Source organism: Dipodomys spectabilis, unplaced genomic scaffold (assembly GCF_019054845.1).
Source record: "Dipodomys spectabilis isolate Male_0828 unplaced genomic scaffold, ASM1905484v1 ptg000173l, whole genome shotgun sequence".
Taxonomy (NCBI): domain Eukaryota; kingdom Metazoa; phylum Chordata; class Mammalia; order Rodentia; family Heteromyidae; genus Dipodomys; species Dipodomys spectabilis.
Window position 1 is genome coordinate 4,125,849 of NW_024870850.1, and position 18,207 is coordinate 4,144,055.

Sequence of the window (18,207 nt, forward strand, 5' to 3'; positions counted from 1 at the left end):
ATCAGGGACCCTTCTCTGCCAGCTGTCTCTGGGCAGGTCTCTAAGCACCAGTGCGGACTTTGAAAGCTCCAGCCCCTGGGGCCAGGGGCGTGCACCTGCTTCTAACCGAAAAGAGAACTTCTGTAAATGTGTTGAGGTGCTTGCGACTGTGTGTGTTTTTACCACGTGTTAGGTGTGTAAAAATCTGTGTCGTGTAGCTGACTGCATTCTGTGTATGAAAGTTGGTGATTAAGGCCAGGCCCTGATAGCTCACGCCTGTGATCCTAGCTACTCAGGAGGCAGAGATCTGAAGATCAAAGTTCAAAGCCAGCCCGGGCAGGTAAATTCATGAGACTCTTACCTCCAATGAACCATGAAAAAACTGTAAGTGGAGCTGTGACTCAAGTGGAAGAGCACCAGCCTGGAGCATAAAAGCTCAGAGACAGCACCCAGGCCCTGAGTTCAAGCCCCATGACTGACCAAAGAAAAATTAATGATCAGGGCTGAGAATGTGGCTTAGTGGTAAAGTGCTTACCTAGCATGCATGAGCCCCTGGGTTCGAGTCCTTGGTACCATATAAATGAAATACAAGTTTAAAAAAATAGTTAAACATTGCCAGGCACCGGTGGCTCACACCTGTAATCCTAGCTACTCAGGAGGCTGAGATCTCAGGATCTCGGTTCAAAGCCAGCCCAGCAGGAAAGTCCAAGAGACTCTTATCTCCAAAAACCACTCACAAAACCTGAAGCGGCGTTGTGGCTCAAGTGGTAGAAGACTAGCCTTGAGCTGAAGAGCTGAGGGACAGCTCCCAGGCCGAGAGTTCAAGCCCCACAACCGACCAAAAAAAAAGTTAAACTTCAAAAAAAATAAAGAGTAAAACTTTAAAAAATGACAAATGTATGTATGTATCTCTGTGTTGTGGGTGTAAGAGTAACTAAATGTGTCTGGGTGTTGTGCAAGGGTATGATGGATTTTCTCATCAATTTGGGAATATGAGAGACCTTGAGTGGATATATTTGTGCAGTATTTTGTGTGTGTGGTCAATATGGAGGTTACTGGGGGGCCTTTGCCTATTTGTGATATATGCAGTATTTGTTGGGGAAGGGCTTGGGTTGTCTGTGGGTGAGGATGTGTTTGTGTGTTGTTGTGTGCAGGTGTGGATACACTTTCTGAATGTATTCCTGTACATATATAGATCTCATTTTGTTTCCCACAGATTCAATCAAACATGGATTGAAAATGATTGGAAACAAAGTGCATTTGGACAGAAGAAGAAAGGACTATTTTTTCCCTACATGACATAGTGCAACAACCTTGCCCACAACATTTACTTTGTATACCTTTTTTTTTGGGGGGGGGGGTCTGGTCATGGGGCCTGAACTCTGGGCCTGGGTGCTGTCCCTCAGTTCTTCAGCTAAAGGCTAGTGCTCTACTACTTGAGTCACAGCACCACTTCTGGCTTTTTTCTTTTTGCTTATGTGGTGCTGAGGAATTGAACCCAGGGCTTCATGCATGCAAGGCAAGCGCTCTACCACTGAGCCACCTTCCCAGCCCTACTTTGTATACCTTATTAGAAGTTATCTAACAGTTGCCAGGTGCTCGTGGCTCACACCTGTAATCTTAGCTACTCAGGAGGCTGAGATCTGAGGATCACCATTCAAAGCCAACCCAGGCAAGAAAGTCTGTGAAACTCTTATCTCCAATAAACCACCAGAAAACCAGAAGTGGCACTGTAGCTCAAGTGGTAGAGCACTAGCCTTGAGCTGAAGAGCTGAGGGACAGTGCTCAGGTCCAGAGTTCAAGCCCCACAACTGACAAAAAAAGAAGTTATATAAGAGGATTTAAAGTCAACTAATAAAGCTACATATTTCTAGCTCACACCTGTAATCCTAGCTACTCATGAAGCTAAGACCTGGAGGATAGATTTTTATTTTAAAAAATAAAATAAAAATCCTTGAGCCAGGCACTGGTGGCTCATGCCTGTAATACTAGCTATTCAGGAGGCTGAGATCTGAGGAGCATGGTTCAAAGCCAGCCCGGGCAGAAGTCCATAAGACTCTTCAATAAACCATCAGAAAACTGGAAGTGGCGCTGTGGCTCTAGTGGTAGAGCACTGGCCTTGAGTAAACTGCTAAAGGACAGTGCGCAGGCCCAGAGTTCAAGCCCACAACAGACAAAAAAAAAAAAAAAGTCCTTGAAACTCTATTTCCAAAATAACCAGCTAAAAACCAGACTGGAGGTGTGGCTCCAGTGGTAGAATGCTTGCCTAGCAAGTGTGAGGCCTGAGGCTTAATCCTTTGTACTGAAAAAAAAAAGTTAAGACTATAAAGTTTGCTGAGCACTGGTGGCTCACAGCTGCAAAGGTATGAAGTGTCAAATGTGCAGTTGTTTGTGGATGTGAGTATAATTCATTATGGGATGTTACTAAGTGTGTACGTGCCTAAACATCTATTTGTGTATACTTAGTTAGTATTTGCTTGTGTGTAATCTGTACTTTTGTGTCAAGACATCTCCTATATGGTTCTTAGCTATGTGTACTAGTGAAAGCACAAATATTTGTGCCTAGGCCAGGTGCCGGTGGCTTACACCTGTAATCCTGGCAACTCCAGTGGCTGAGATCTAAAGGGTTGCAGTTCAAAGCCAGCCTTGGGAAGAAAAGTTCCCCAAGATTCCATCTTCAATTAACCAGCAAAAACAAACCAGACTAGATAGGCATGACTTAAGTGGTTAGAGCACCAGTCATGAGCAAAAAGTAAAAAAGAAAAACAAAAGTAAAAAACTGAGCAAGGCCTCAAAGCTCTGAGTTCAAGTTCTGATGTCAACACACACACACACACAACCTACACAAGAGGTTCAAATCTGTGTGCCCCCCCCATGGCTTTATAAAGTGCTTTATGCAATATGGAAAAACTATATTATGTCCCCCACAGGGTGGCCCGAGGCAAGCCCTTGTTCACATTCCAGGGCCGTGCTGACACGTGTGTTTTGGCGTGGGTCTCACAGTCCAGAGCGTGTGACCGGCAGGTGAGTGGGTGTGCCCGCGGGAGGGGAGCTGGGGCGTGTGCCCTCCTGTCTGGATGTGCCTGTCCAGGCACCGCTGGGTGTGGGAACACACAAAAGGGCCTGTGTGTGTGTGTGTGTGTGTGTGTGTGTGTGTGTGTGTGTTTGTGGCAGCACACAGGTTTCACACGATGGGCGTAGCTTCTCCAGGGGTTTTGGAGCCAGCCTCCCCCAAAACACCTCAACAAGGGCTTTACTGTCCTGGTCCTCAGTTTCCCCAGCTGGGTCACTTAAAGGTGGGGGAGAGGAGGCCTGGGGTCCTATGGAAGATGTTCCTTCCACACTCTGTTCCTTCTGTGAGTTTGGGGTGTCCTGGGAAAGTTTCCCTGACTTCTGCCGGACCCCCAAGGGCAAACCTCAGATGGAGCCACGCCTGCAGCTCCATTCCCCATGGAGGACGCCAGGTGACCAGGTGAACACACACGCACGCACGTGCTTTCCATTCTAGGAGGGGGCCACAGGCCCTCACCTGCAGAGGGAACAAAGTGGGGGCGTCTGGAGGTATCTGGGGCCCCCGCTGAGGCTCCTAAAGGCCTCTTCAGAGCCCAGCCCCCACACCGGGCCAACCGGAAAGCCAGGCTGGGCTAGATCGCCCCACCCACACAAGGCCAGGCTGGCTGGAATTGAGGTCCCACCTGGCCCCGGGGGCCTGTTCCTGTGGCCCAAGGCGGCCTCAGACACATACAGGGGTCCCCTGTCTACCTGGGCAACACTCTCCCCACAGCCTCTCTTCAACGCCCCCCCTGTAAATTCCTGCCTCCCTCCTCCTCCCTCACCTGCAGCTCATTAGATGGCTGGGGGTGGGGATGACAGAGAGCATTTGTAGGTCAAGGGTTCAGGACTGGATTTGGGGGAGCATAGGTATCTCCATAAAATCATCTGGGAGGCCAGACACTGGTGGCTCACGCCTGTAATCCTAGCTACCCAGGGGGTGGAGATCTGAGGATCACAGTTTGAAGCCAGCCCAGAAAAGAAGTGTTCTTGAGACTCAGCTCCAAATAAACCGAATTGGAGTTGTGGCTCAAGTGGTAGAGCAGCAGCCTTGCATTTGGCCCGGTACTCAAGAACAGTATCCAGGCCCTGAGTTCAAGTCCCAGGACTGGAAAAATAAAAAATAAAGTAAGATAAAAGGCCAGGCTTTATGGACCACAATCCTTCATATTTCAGCCTCCTGAGCAGCTTGGATCCCAGGAACAAGCCTATAATCCAGTGATAGAAGGGTGTGTGTGTGTGTGTGTGTGTGTGTGTGTGCGTGTGCATGCTGGTTCTGGGGCTTGAACTGAGGGCCTAAATGCTTCCCTGAGCTTCTTTTTGCTTAAGGCTACCACTTGAGCCACAGCTCCACTTCTGACTCTTTGGTGTTTCATTGAAGATCAGCCCTGGCTCTGCCATCCTCAGATCTCAGCCTCCTGAGTAGCTAGGATTACAGGCGTGAGCCGCCAGCACCCAGCAAGACAGTATTTTTGATCACATGTGAAGATGGCACTTAGCTATTCCAGCCCCATGCCCAGTCTTTTTTGTGACAACAAAAGAGTCAGAAAAGTTTCCAATCAAAAGCTATTCTCCAAGCTGGGTGCCAGTGGCTCACACCTGTAATCCTAGCTACTCAGGAGGCTGAGATCTGAGGATCACCATTCAAAGCCGGCCCAGGTAGGAAAGTCCATGAAACTCTTACCTCCAATTAACCACCAGAAAACCGGAAGTGGCACTGTAGCTCAAGTGGTAGAGTGTTAGCCTTGAGCTGAAGAGCTGAGGGATAGCACTCAGGCCCAGAGTTCAAACCTCACCACCAACCAAAAAAAAAAAAAAAAAAGAGCTATTCCCCAGAATACCTACCCCATCCTTCTCCAAACTATCAAGGTCATTGAACAAGGAATGTCTGAGAAAATATTCCAATGAAGAGGAATCTAGGGAGACATGATAAGTCAATGGTTGATGTCATAGGTGCCTGGGTCCACCCCAACCCGGCACTGAGAAAGGAAGGAGAGAAAGAAATAAAATTAAAAGAAAGAAAAAGAGAAAAGAAAAGGAAGGAAGGAAGAAAGAAAGGGAGGAAGGAAGGGAGGGAGAGAGGAAGGAAATAAGCAAGAAGGAGATTGATTGATTCATTTTATTTAGCCCAGGCCCTGGGATATAAAAAGGGCAGTTGCAGGAAAACTGGAGAATTCTTAAGCAAGTCTCTGCTCAGTAAGCAACAATGTATCAGCATTAGTTTACTAATTGTATCAATGATACCATACTGATGTAGAATAGTAACAATGCAGGAATTGTGTAAATGTGTGTGCATTTCAGGGCTGGGAAAGGAGGGCTGGAGTCTTGGAGACCCTGTTCTCTCTGCTCAACTATCTTGTTATATTTATTTATTTATGTATGTATTTTGGTGCTAGTCCTGGAGCTTGAACTCAGGGCTTGGGGTTAGCTTTCTTTTTTTTTTTTTTTTTTTTTGGCAGTCCTGGGGCTTGAACTCAGGGCCTGGACACTATTCCTGAGCTTCTTTTACCTCAAGGCTAGCACTCTACCACTTGAGCCACAGTGCCACTTCCAGCTTTTTCTGTGTATGTTGTACTGAGGAATCCAACCCAGAGCTTCATGCATGCTAGGCAAGCACTCTACCACTGAGCCACCTTTCCAGTTCCTGTTAGGTTTTTTATTGAAGGTTGGTGCTATACCACTTGAACTACAGCTCCACTTCTGGATTTTGGTGCTTAATTGGAGAGAAGAATTCCCTGGACTTTCCTGCCTGTTGCTGGCTTTGAACCATGATCCTCCAATCTGAGCCCCCTGAGTAGCTGGGATTATAGGTGTGAGTTACAGGTGGCTGGCTAAACAATTGCTCTTGTCAATTTAAGTCTTTCTACAGGGCTTGTGGGGGAGGTGTGGCTCGGTAGTAGAGTGCTTAGCTAGCATGTGTGAGGCCCAAGATTTCAGCCCCAGCACTGCAATAAATAGTAATGACAATAACAACAATAATAAATTTAGGCCTAGTGGTGAATGTCTATAATCCCAGCACTGTAGAGGTTGAGGAGGAAGATTGTGAGCTTAAGGCTACATAGAGGGATCCTGTTGGGAGAGGAGGGAAATTTGGAAAGGAACATACAGGAAGAGGAAAGAAGAAGGGAGGGAGAAGTAGAGAGAAGGAAAGAAGAAAACAACAGAAACTCCTATTCCTGCCTGGCACCGGTGGCTCCCGTCTGTAATCCTAGCTATTCAACAGGCAGAATCTGGGGATTGCGGTTGAAAGCCAGCACAGGTAGGAAAGTCCAGAAGGCTCTTATCTCTAATTAATCAACAAAAAGCCAGATGTGGAGCTATGGCTCAAGTGGTAGAGTGCTAGGCTTGAGTGGAAAAATCCCAAGTAAGAGCATCTAGGCCCTGAGTTGAAGCTTCAGACCTGACACACACACACACACACACACACACACACACACACACACACACACACACACACTTCTTTGAAATCTCTACTAATAAAAGGAATTTAAACATGAGCCCAGCTGTCTTAAAATTGCTATGTAAAATGACTATAAAGTTTCTAAGCACTGATTATTGCTGGTGCTCTGTCATCAGGACAATAATAAAGAGTATGGAAGGAAGCCATGGCGGGCTGTGGATGATACCTTGAGCCAGGCTAGGGCCTAGAATGCCAACATTCTCACATTTCCAAACACATCCTTGCTTCCAACTGAGTGGTGCCAGGCCCGGGACTTGAACTCAGGGCCTGGGTGCTGTCCTTGAGCTTTTACACTCAAGTCTGGTGCTTTACTACAGACAGCCACAGCTCCACTTCTGGCTTGTTGGTGATGAATTGGAGATAAGGGTCTCATGGACTTTCCTGCCTAGGCTGGTTCTGAACCTCAATCCTCAAATGTCAGCAGCCTCCTGAGTAGCTAGGATTACAGGCATGAGCCACTAGGCTCAGTTTTAGTTAGTACAGGTAGTTACCATTATCTTAATTTCTTTCTTTCTCTTTTTTTCTTTTCTTTCTTTCTTTCTTTTTTTTTTTTTTTTTGCCAGTCCTGGGGCTTGAATTAAGGGCTTAGGGCACTGTCCCTGAGCTTCTTTTACTCAAGGCTAGCACTACCACAGTGCCAATTCTTGCTTTTTCTGTTTATGTGGTACTGAGGAATCGAACCCAGGGCTTCATGCATGCTAGGCATGCAGTCTTCCACTAAGCCACCTTCCCAGCCTGGTTAACATTATCTTTGATCTCTACCTACTGGAGGCCCAGAGCAGCCTCTCCTAACACCAAACCAAACCAAAAAAAAAAAGGCTCCTAAGATTGCAAACATCCCTTCCTTTGCCCCTCTTGAGATTGCATCTCTGTCCCTTTGAAAACCATGCATGTTAAGTGAAGTAAGCCAGGCCCAAAGAAACATAGGTCCCATGGTTTCCCTTATTTGCAATAACTAGTATATTTCTGAGACAACCAGAAATGGTCAGATAAGTTGATGTTAAGCGAAATTAACCCCAAATTAAGGACTCAAATGTTTTTTCTTTCTTGCTCTTATGTCTAACATATTTATAAGATATTTCTTTGTTGCTTGTATGTCCCTCCCCCACGGTATAACCCCTGTTCTCACTGTATTTGATGTTGGTATAATTTGGTGAGGGGGAGGGAAAAAACAAATTGTTCAAATAGGGATACAGGTGGGCCCATTGCACCAATGAGATGTGCAAGAGGTTATGTCGAAAATGAACTTTACAACTTTGGTGCGGGGAGGGGGGTGGGAAGGGATGGGAAGGGATGGTAAGGGGAAACAAAGGAGGAGGCAACAATGCTTGATAAGAAATGCACTCATGGGCTGGGAAGGTGGCTCAGTGGTAGAGCACTTGCCTTGCATGCATGAGGCCCTGGGTTCGATTCCTCAGCACCACATAAGCAAAAAGAAAAAAAACGCCAGAAGTGGCGCTGTGGCTCAAGTGGTAGAGTGCTAGCCTTGAGCTGAAGAGCTGAGGGACAGCACCCAGGCCCAGAGTTCAGGCCCCAGGACCGGACCCCCCCACAAAAAAAAAAAAAGAAATGCACTCATTACCTTGCCCATGTAATTATAACCCCTCTGCATGGTCTTTTCAGAAGAAGGAAAGAAAGAAAGAAAAAAAGAAAGAAAGAAAGGAAGGAAGGAAGGAAGGAAGGAAGGAAGGAAGGAAGGAAGGAAGGAAGGAAGGAAAGAAAGAAGAAAGAAACCATGCATGTAGCCAGGCAGTGGTGGCTCACGCCTGTAATCCTAGCTACTCAGGAGGCTGAGATCTGAGGATTGCAGTGCGAAGCCACCTAGGATAGGAGTCTGTGAGACTCCTCTCCATTAAACTACCAAAAAAAAAAGCCAGAAGTGGTAGAGTACTGCCTTTGAGTAAAAGAAGCTCAGCGAGAGTGCCCAGGCCTGCAGTTCAAGTCCCAGGACTGGCACAAAAAAAAAGAAAGAAAAAGAAAATTACACATATGTGCAGGTGACAAATCTAAGTTTGCAGACTTGGTACAGAAGGGCTAGCCACGTCAATGAGCTTCAGGGTGGCCTTTAGAAAAGCCCAAATCGGAAAGGACCTAACTGGTCCCATAATAGACCCCAGCAACTTCACATTGGAGGCCGAGCTGTGGGCGTGGCGTGGGGCTGGAAAGAATGCTGAGCTGGGATGGAGAACATGTTTTGAAGATGGAATTGGCAGGACATATGGTTACTGTGAACAGGAGGGCAGGAGGAGAGGGAGGGGCCTTGGACGGTTCCCAGATCTGTGCCTTTCGCAATTGGATAAGATGGAGACACGAGATGAGGGGCCAGTCTGGGTGAGGAGGATGAGTTTCATCTTGGATAAGTTGAGTTTCAAGTCCTTGAGGGCCACAGCGGAAGCCAGAAGTGGGCTGGCAAGGGGAGGAGGGGAGTAGGTCAAGTATTAGGGCTTTTGGCCTACTTGCAAGTATGAAGTATGGGGTTCTATCACAGGATTTGGGGTGCCGGGAAGCAGGAATTTGTTATTGCCTGCAGATTATATTGAGTAGTGAAGCATATGACTGTGTGTGAGATCCCACTCCTGTTCCCTCTGATAGAAAGTATGTAGGAGCCAGGCACTGATGGCTCACCTGTAATCCTAGCTACTCAGGAGGCTGAGAGCTGAGGATCACGGTTCAAAGCCAGCCTGGGCAGGAAAGTCTATCTCCAATAAACCACTCAGAAAAAGCCAGAATTGCCACTGCAGTTCAAGTGGTAGAGCACTAAAGCACAAAGAGGCTCGGGAACAGTGCCCAGGCCCTAGGTTCAAGCCAAAGGACCAGAAAAAAAAAAAGTATGTAGGATTTGGAAGCAAATTACTTGTCTTTAAGTGAATGGATCAATCTGTGATGAGAATCCAAAGGGTTATTTTTAATTTCATGGAAGGAGGAGGAGGAGGAGGAGGAGGAGGGGAAGGGGGAGGGGGAGGGGGAGGGGGAGGGGGAGGGGGAGGGGGAGGAGGAGGAGGAGGAGGAGGAGGAGGAGGAGGAGGAGGAGGAGGAGGAGGAGGAGGAGGAGGAGGAGGAGGAGGAGGAGGAGGAGGAAATAATGAGCTACCAAAACACAGAAAGACACCAAAAAACTGAAATGTGCATTACAGCCATCCCTCAGTAGCCACAGATTTATACACACATTCATACACACACACACACACACACACACACCATGCTAATGAATACTCAAATCCACACATGCTCAAGTCTCTTACAAAAATATCAGAGTTGTTGGTGTGTGTGTGTGTGTGTGTGTGTGTATGTGTGTGTCCTAGAACTTGGACGCAGGGCCTAGGTGCTGTCCTTGAGCTTTTTTTGCTCAAGGCTGGTGCTCTACCATTTTGAGCCACAGCTCCACTTCTGGATTTTTTTTGGTCAGTCCTGGGGCTTGAACTCTGGGCTTGGGCACAGTCCCAGCATTCTTCAGCTCAAGGCCAGCACTCTACCTCTTGAGCCACCATACCACTTCCAGTTTTCTGGTGGTTAATTGGAGATAAGAGGCTCACAGACTTTCCTGCCCAGGCTGGCTTTGAACTGTGATCCTCAGATCTCAGCTTTCTGAGGAGCTAGGATTACAGATGTGAACCACCAGAGCCAGATTCAACTTTATTATTTGTGTATTTGTTTATGTACTTCTTTATTATTCTGCTAGTCCTGAAACCTGAACTCAAGGCCTGAGAATGTTCACTTGTCTTTTGTGTGTGTGTGTGTGTGTGTGTGTGTGTGTGTGTGTGTGTGTGTGTGTGTGTATGTGTGCGTGCACGCACTCTACCACTTGAACATATGTCCAATTCTGGCTTTTTGCTGGTTAAATGGATGTAAGAGTCTCTTGAATTTGCCTACTTGGGCTGGCTTCAAATCTTGATTACTGCCTGGCACCAGTGGCTCAAGCCTGTAATCCTAGCTACGAAGAAGGCTGGTTCAAAGCCAGCCTGGGCAGGAAAGTCCATGATACTCCAATAAACCACCAGAAAACCAGAAGTGGCACTGTGGGTCAAGCGGTAGAGTGCTAGCCTTGAGCTGAAGAGCTTGGGGACAGTGCCCAGGCCCAGAGTTCAAGCCCCACAACCAAGAAAAAAAACCCTTGATTACCCCATATCTCAACCTCCTAAAACAGCCAGGATTACAGGAGTTAGCCACTGCATCCCAGCCATACTTAATAGTGATATAAGACGAGGACAAGCGATGTGTCCTTGACAGAAAGAAACTCTGTTAACTTGGCCACTGTCCTTCCTTCCCTCCCACGGGTAGGAGGAGGTCTCTGGCAGACAGGACACATGCTTTGACTTGGAGTGAATGAAAATAAAAGTCAAGATGATTGTGGGGGGAGGAGGAGGAGGAGGAACTAAAAAGAGATGAAGGCTCTGAGTGTTCTGATATTGGGAACCTTCAGGGGACCCAACACTAAGGCACGTTCAAAATTGTCATCCTCAAGCTAGGCATCAGTAGCTCATGCCTGTAATCCCTGCTACTCAGGAGGCTGAGATTTGTGGTTCAGTGCTAGCTTGGGCCAGGAAAATCCATGAGAACTCTTATCTCCAATGAACCAGCAAATGGCTAGAAGTAGAAGTGTGGCTCAACTGGTAGAGTGCTAGCCTTGAGGAGAAAAAAATAAAAGCTCAAGGACAGAGCCCAGGCCCTGAGTTCAAGCACCAGGACTGACAAAAAGAAAAGAATTAGAACTCATAGGGGAAAAAAACAAGAAAATAGAACAATAAAGCCTGTTATAATCATTTTAGAGGTAAGGAGAAGTAAGCGGGGAGCAAGAGAGGGGGTGTTTAATGAGGATGCATGAGTATCATGTTGGAAATGTCACAATGAAATTAAGCCTCATGCCGGGCACCAGTGGCTCAGGCCTGTAATCTTAGCTACTCAGGGGGTTTAGATCTGAGGATCAAGGTTCAAAGCCAGCCCGGGCTCCAATAAACCACCAGAAAACCAGAAGTATCACTGTGGCTCAAGTGGTAGAGCACTCACCTTGAGCTGAAGAGCTCAGAGATAGTGCCCAGGCCCAGAGTTCAAGCCCTATGACTGACAAAAAAGGAAGGAAGGAAGGAAGGAAGGAAAGAAGGAAGGAAGGGATGGAGGGAGGGAGACAGACAGAGACAGACAGACAGAGAAATTAAGCCTCTTATATTGTGTGGCTGCTGACTATCATGTGCATTTAGCTAAGAGAAATGAAATCAGGTATACATTTGGAGTTTTTGTGTGTGTTAAATGTGTGTGTGAAGCTGGGCACTGGTGGCTCATGCCTGTAATCCTAGCTACTCAGGAGGCTGAGATCTGAGGAGTGCAGTTCTAAGTCAGCCCGGGAAGAAAGTCTGTGAGACTCTTATCTCCAATAAACCACTCAGAAAAAGCCAGAAGTGCCCTGTGGCTCAAGTGGTAGAGCACTAGCCTTGAGCTGAAGAGGTCAGGAACAGCGCCCAAACCCAGAGTTCAAGCCCCAGGACCAACCAAAAAAAAAAAAAAAGTGTTCTGGGTTTTGAACTCAGGGTATCCCACTTTTACTTGACTTTTTCACTCAAGGCTGATGCTCTACCACTTGAGACACAGTTCCACTTCTGGCCTTTTGCTAGTTCATTGGAGATAAGAGTCTCATAGATTTTCCTGCCTGGGTTAGCCTTGAACCCTGATCCTTAGATCTTAGCCTCCTGATTGGCTAGGATTGCAGGCGTGAGCCACCAGCGCCCAGCAGTGCTGGGTTTCATTTTGAATATGTGCCATGTGCTAAGGAGCCAAGGGCACCGCCCAACAGCCTCTGCCCTCACGGAGTTTATATTCTAGCAGAACACAGGCATAATGCATTGCTAATAACAGCTGTGGACAGGAGGAAGAGATGTAGACAGTGCACAGAACAAGGAGAAACTGGCGGGGGGTGGGGGGTGCACACCTGCAATGCCAGCTGTCTGGGAGGCTGAAGCAAGAGGGCAGAGTTTGAGACCAGCTTGGACAACATATTGGGACTCCATCTCAAAGAAAGGAAAGGAATTATATTAATTGATTTGCATATATTGAACCAGCTTTTCATCCCTGAAATGAATCCTGTTTGATGGTGGTGTATGATTCTTTGGATGAATTGTTGAAGTCGATTGGCCAAAATTTTGTTGAGAAGTTTTGCATCAATGTTCATCAAAGAAATGGGTCTATAGTTCTCTTTCTTTGATGAGTCCCTGCCTGGTTTTGGGATGAGGGTTATGATGGCTTCATAGAATGTGTTCGGTAGTGAACTTTCTCTTTCAATTTCATTGAAGAGTTGGAGGAGTCTTGCTGTGAGCTCTGCTTTGAAGGCCTTGTAGAATTCTGGAAAGGTTTGGAAAAAATTATATTAAGTGAAGTAAGCCAAGCCCAGAGAAACATAGGTCCCATGGTTTCCCTTATTTGCAATATCTAGTATATGTCTGAGTCAAGCAGAAAAGGTCAGATAAGGTGATGTTAGGGAAATGAACCCTAAGATATGTATTCAAATGTTTTTTTTTTCTTTCATGCGATTGTTCCTAACACATTTATAAGATTATTTCTTTGTTGCTTTGTATGTCCCTCCCCCACAGTATAACCCCTGCTCTCACTGTATTTGATGTCGGTATAATTTGTGGAGGGGAAGGGGAAAAACAAGTCATTTAAATAGGGATACAGATGGACCCATTGCAACAATGAAATGTACAAGTCATTATGTCGAAAATGATCTTTACAACTTTGGTGGGGGGGGGCAGGGAGAATTGGGTGGGGGGCCGGGGGGGGGTTGGGAAGGGATGCGAAGGGGAAACAAAGGAGGAGGCTACAATGCTTGATAAGAAATGTACTCATTATCTTGCCCACGTAATTGTAACCCCTCTGTATAGTATTTTCACAATAAAAAAAAAGTAAAATAAAATAAAATAAAATAAAAGTGGTCACGCAATGTCATTCCATAATGTGAACAAGCCTGTCGCTTAGAGGCAGAGCTGGCCACAGGAAGGGACTTTGTGTGGTAGATTGTTGAAGTGATAGTTTTACATTTGTCTGCACCTGCTTGTATCCACACCTTTGGGGTGTCTCTTTCTACAGACCCAGGGCTTGGTCACGTGAATTGTGTGGGCCAATAGCAAAGGTGACATACTGACACAGAAAAGGGGCTACCACTAGTCCCCACAGAGAAGTAGCCAGGTGCTAGTGGCTCATGCCTGTAATCCCAGCTACTCCGGAGGCTGAGATTGAGGATAGAGATTCAAAGGAAGCCTGGGGCAGGAAAAGTCCATTAAATTCTTACCTTCCCATGAACAACCAAGAAGCTAAAAATGGAGCTGTAGTTCAAGTGATAGAGTGCCAGAATGAAGCCAAAGAGCTCAGGCACAGCACCTAGATCCTGCGGTCAAGTCTGAGCCCCAGCACAAAAACAAACAAACAAACAAACAAACAAACAAACATAGGAACTAGCCAGGTGCTGGTGCTCATACCTGTAATTTTAGCAACTCAGGAGGCTGAGATCTGAGGATTGTGGTTCAAAGCCAGCCCAGGCAGGAAAATCTGTGAGACTCTTATCTCCAATGAACCACCAGAAAACCAGAAGTAGCACTGTGGCTCAAGTGATAGAGCACTCGCCTTGAGCTGAAGAGCTCAGGGACGGCACCCAGGCTCAGAGTTCAAGCTTCAGGACCACCACCACCAACAACAAAAGAGAACTATCTTGAGTTCACAGTTTCCCCTGCGCCCCTCCGTGCATGGAGACACCTGGAAATCTCAGCCTCCTGTGCTCCCACATGCTTGTGTCTTTCTAACCTAAATATCGTCGGCACATGCTGCTTTTCCCATGGATGAAGGAGCCTGGGGAGTTTTCCATGTCTGTTAATATCGGTCTGTCTCATCCTTTTTAGTGCCAGCCAAGGCATTCCCACAGCACTTTGGTGCCCTAATTTGTGAAACTATGCCTTCATTGTCTGTCATTCAAACTGTTTTCCATTTTCCACTTTTACAAGCAACGGTGTCATCACCAGCAAAGCCAAGGTAATGAACACACCCCAGTATCGGCATCCAGCTGTCAGAGAAACAGAAGGAGTCAGGTCCTGTATGCTAAATGTTGGGACACAGAACTATCACAAGCTTTCCCACTGAAGTCTCAAGCTGGGTGCCAGTGGCTCATGCCTTTAATCCCAGCTACTCGGGAGGCTGAAATCTGAGGATTGTAGTTCAAAGCCAGCCTGAGACAGGAAAAGTCTGTGAGACTCTTATCTTCAATTAAACCACAGAAAAAGCTGGAAGTGGCACTGGGGCTCAAGTGGTTGAGCTCAAGGACAGTGCCGAGGCCCAGAGTTCAAGTCTCAGGACTGTCAAAAAAAATTCTTCAGGGCTGGGAAGGTGGCTCAGTGGTAGAGAGCTTGCCTTGCATGCCTGAGGCCCTGGGTTCGATTCCCCAGCACCACATAAGCAAAAAGAAAAAAGCCGGAAGTGGCGCTATGGCTCAAGTGGTAGAGCGCTAGCCTTGAGCTGAAGAGCTGAGGGACAGCGCCCAGACCCAGAGTTCAGGCCCCATGACCGGACCCCCCCCCAAAAAAAAATCTTCATCATTTCCACTTTCTATGCTTCTCTGACCTGAGTGTGGCAACTCTTCTTTTTCAGCCGATTCTCAGCAAGCCTTCACGTGCTGATAATTTTAGCTTTTGCCAAACTAAGGAGTGAAATGTTTCTGCTTGCTAGCAAGGTCAAGCGAGTAACTGTTGTTTGTTGGTATTTAGATTCTAATCTCTTTACATAATATGAACCAAATCCAAACTAAAAGGAGGCCTATTCACACAAGGTTTAGGAGTAAGCTGCCTTGAGGTAACTGTGATGCTGTTTACGTAACCTCTCTGTGGCTGTTTCTCATCTTGAAAATGGAGATGATAGATCAGTCTGGGGCTCACACCCATAACCCCAGCTGATCAGGAGGCTGAGATCTGAGGATCCTAGTTCAATGCCAGCCCAGCCCAGACAGGAAATCCATGATATTTTTTTTTTTTGGGGGGGGGGGGTCCGGTCGTGGGGCCTGAACTCTGGGCCTGGGCGCTGTCCCTCAGCTCTTCAGCTCAAGGCTAGTGCTCTACCACTTGAGCCACAGCACCACTTCCGGCTTTTTTTTTTTTGCTTATGTGGTGCTGAGGAATTGAACCCAGGGCCTCATGCATGCAAGGCAAGTGCTCTACCACTGAGCCACCTTCCCAGCCCCAAAAACAAAGGTTTTAAAAAAGGAAAACAAATCAAACTCTGACAAATATATCCTTCCAGTCTATTATAAGGTTGATTCATTCATTATTTTTTTCCCCTCTCTCATTTGAGTCTCAATAAAAGCAAACCTAGAACATTGAAGTTGGTGCAAAATATGAAATTGATTAAAGAGAAGAACCTATAAGTAGAATTTATAATTGGGATTTAGACTTTTAATAGTTGTTTTTTTTGTCAGTCATGGGGCTTGAACTCTGGGCCTGAGCTCTGTCCCTCAGCTCTTCAGTTCAAGGTGAGCACTCTACCACTTAAGCTACAGCGCCACTTCCAGTTTTTCTGGTGGTTTATTGGAGATAAGAGTTTCATGGACTTTCCTGCCCGGGCAGGCTTTGAACTGCGATCCTCAGATCTCAGCCTCCTGAGTAGTTAGGATTACATGTGTGAACCACCGGCCCCTGGCTAATAGATTACTTTTTGTATCCAAATTTGAACTCGGGGCTTTGGTCTTGCTAAGCAGGTGTTCTACTGCTTACGTTACACCTCCAGCCCTTTTAGCTTGGATTTTCGGGGAAAGCCTCAGATCTGGATCCTCCTACCCATTCCCTCCATATAGCTGGGATCACAGATGTGAGATACCATACCTGGTTTTGCCTCAAACCGTGATTCTCTTATTTTATATTCTGGGTGTGTGTGTGTGTGTGTGTGTGTGTGTGTGTGTGTGGTGTTTTACTGGAATGGAGGGGCTGGGTGTGTGTGTGTGTGTGTGTGTGTGTGTGTGTGTGTGTGTGTGGTGTTTTACTGGAATGGAGCTCAGGTCCTCACCAAATCTGAAGCACACACTGCACCCCAGCCTTTAAATGTTCGAACAAACATATTTCCAAATGAACATTCACACATTCACTCTTCTTGCTTCTAATCTTCCCTCCCCCTCCCCCCCAGTCCTGGGGCTTGACCTCAGGCCTGGGCAAGCACTCTTCTATTAAACTACATTCCCAGCCTTAGCTTCTAATCAGGAGTACTGTTTCTATAATGAGAAAATGCTCCTTTCCTTCCTTTCGTCCCACTCTATCCCCTATAATAAATGATTTTTCCTGAAGAACAGAAAAGCAGGAGGACAGCTGGTTTTCTACAGGAAACCCCTTGCAAAGCCAGCAACACCCTCCAACCAACCCCACTTCCCACCCCACAGCCCTGTGGCCAGACGCTGAATAACACAGCAGGGCCGCCCCCTGGTGGCATAAAGTAAAATCGGTCAAGGAAGGAAGGCGCTTGTGTGTCCAAAAGGAAAAGGTTGGTTTTTCAATCAATCAATCAATCAATTAATTAATCCATCAATTATCTTGAGCTTGAACTCAGGGCCTGAATGCTGTCCCTGAGCTTTTTGTGCTTAAGGCTAGCGCTCTACCACTTGGGTCACAATTCTACTTCTGGCTTTTGTTGGTGGTTAATTGGAGATACGAGTCACACTGACTTTTCTTTTTTTTTTTGGAGGGGGGGTCCAGTTGTGGGGCCTGAACTCTGGGTCTGGACGCTGTCCCTCAGCTCTTCAGCTCAAGACTAGTGCTCTACCACTTGAGCCACAGCACCACTTCCGGCTTTTTTCTTTTTGCTGCTTATGTGGTGCTGAGGAATCAAACCCAGGGCCTCATGCATGCAAGGCAAGTGCTCTACCACTGAGCCACCTTCCCAGCCCCACACTGACAGAAATTTTCTGCCTGGGCTAGCTTCAAACCCTGATCCTCAGATCTCAGCCTCCTGTTTAGCTAGGTTTATAAGCAAGAGCCACCGGTGCCCTGCTCCAGGCCCTTAACCATTGTGTTCTCTGCTCCCAAAAGTTTCTATTTCTGTGGATCCTACTCATATGCTATCCAATGTACAGTAACCCCCGCTATTTGGGAGGAACAGATAGGGGGATCTGAGGCAAAAATGTGAGGCCCTACTCAAAAACAAACCAAAGGCCAGGTGTCGCTGGTGCACGCCTATAATCCTAGCTACTCAGGAGGCTGAAGTCTGAGGATCACAGTTCAAAGCCAGCCCGGGCAGGAAAATCCATGAGACTCTTATCTCCAATAAACCATCAGAAAAATGGAAGTGGCACTGTGGCTGAAGTGGTAAAGCACTGGCCTTGAGCTGAAGAGCTCAGGGATAGTGGCCAGGCCCAGAGTCCATGCCTCATGACTAACAACACATACACACACACACAAAACAGGCACTGGTGGCTCACACCTGGAATCCTAGCTACTCAGAGGCTGAAATCTGAGATCACAGTTTGAAACCAGCCTAGGCAGGAAAGTATGAGACTATCTCCTATTAACCAAACTCTGGAAGTGGTGCTGTGACTCAAGTGGTAGAGTGTTAGCCTTGAGCAAAAGAGGCTCAGGAATAGCCTGAGCCGTGAGCTCAAGCCCCAGGTCCAACACACACATGAAAAAACAAGTGTGGTGGGAAAGGCTTATCATCCCAGCAACAGAAGGTGTAGGAGGATTGTCTGGCTAGTTCTTTTTTTTGGTCTG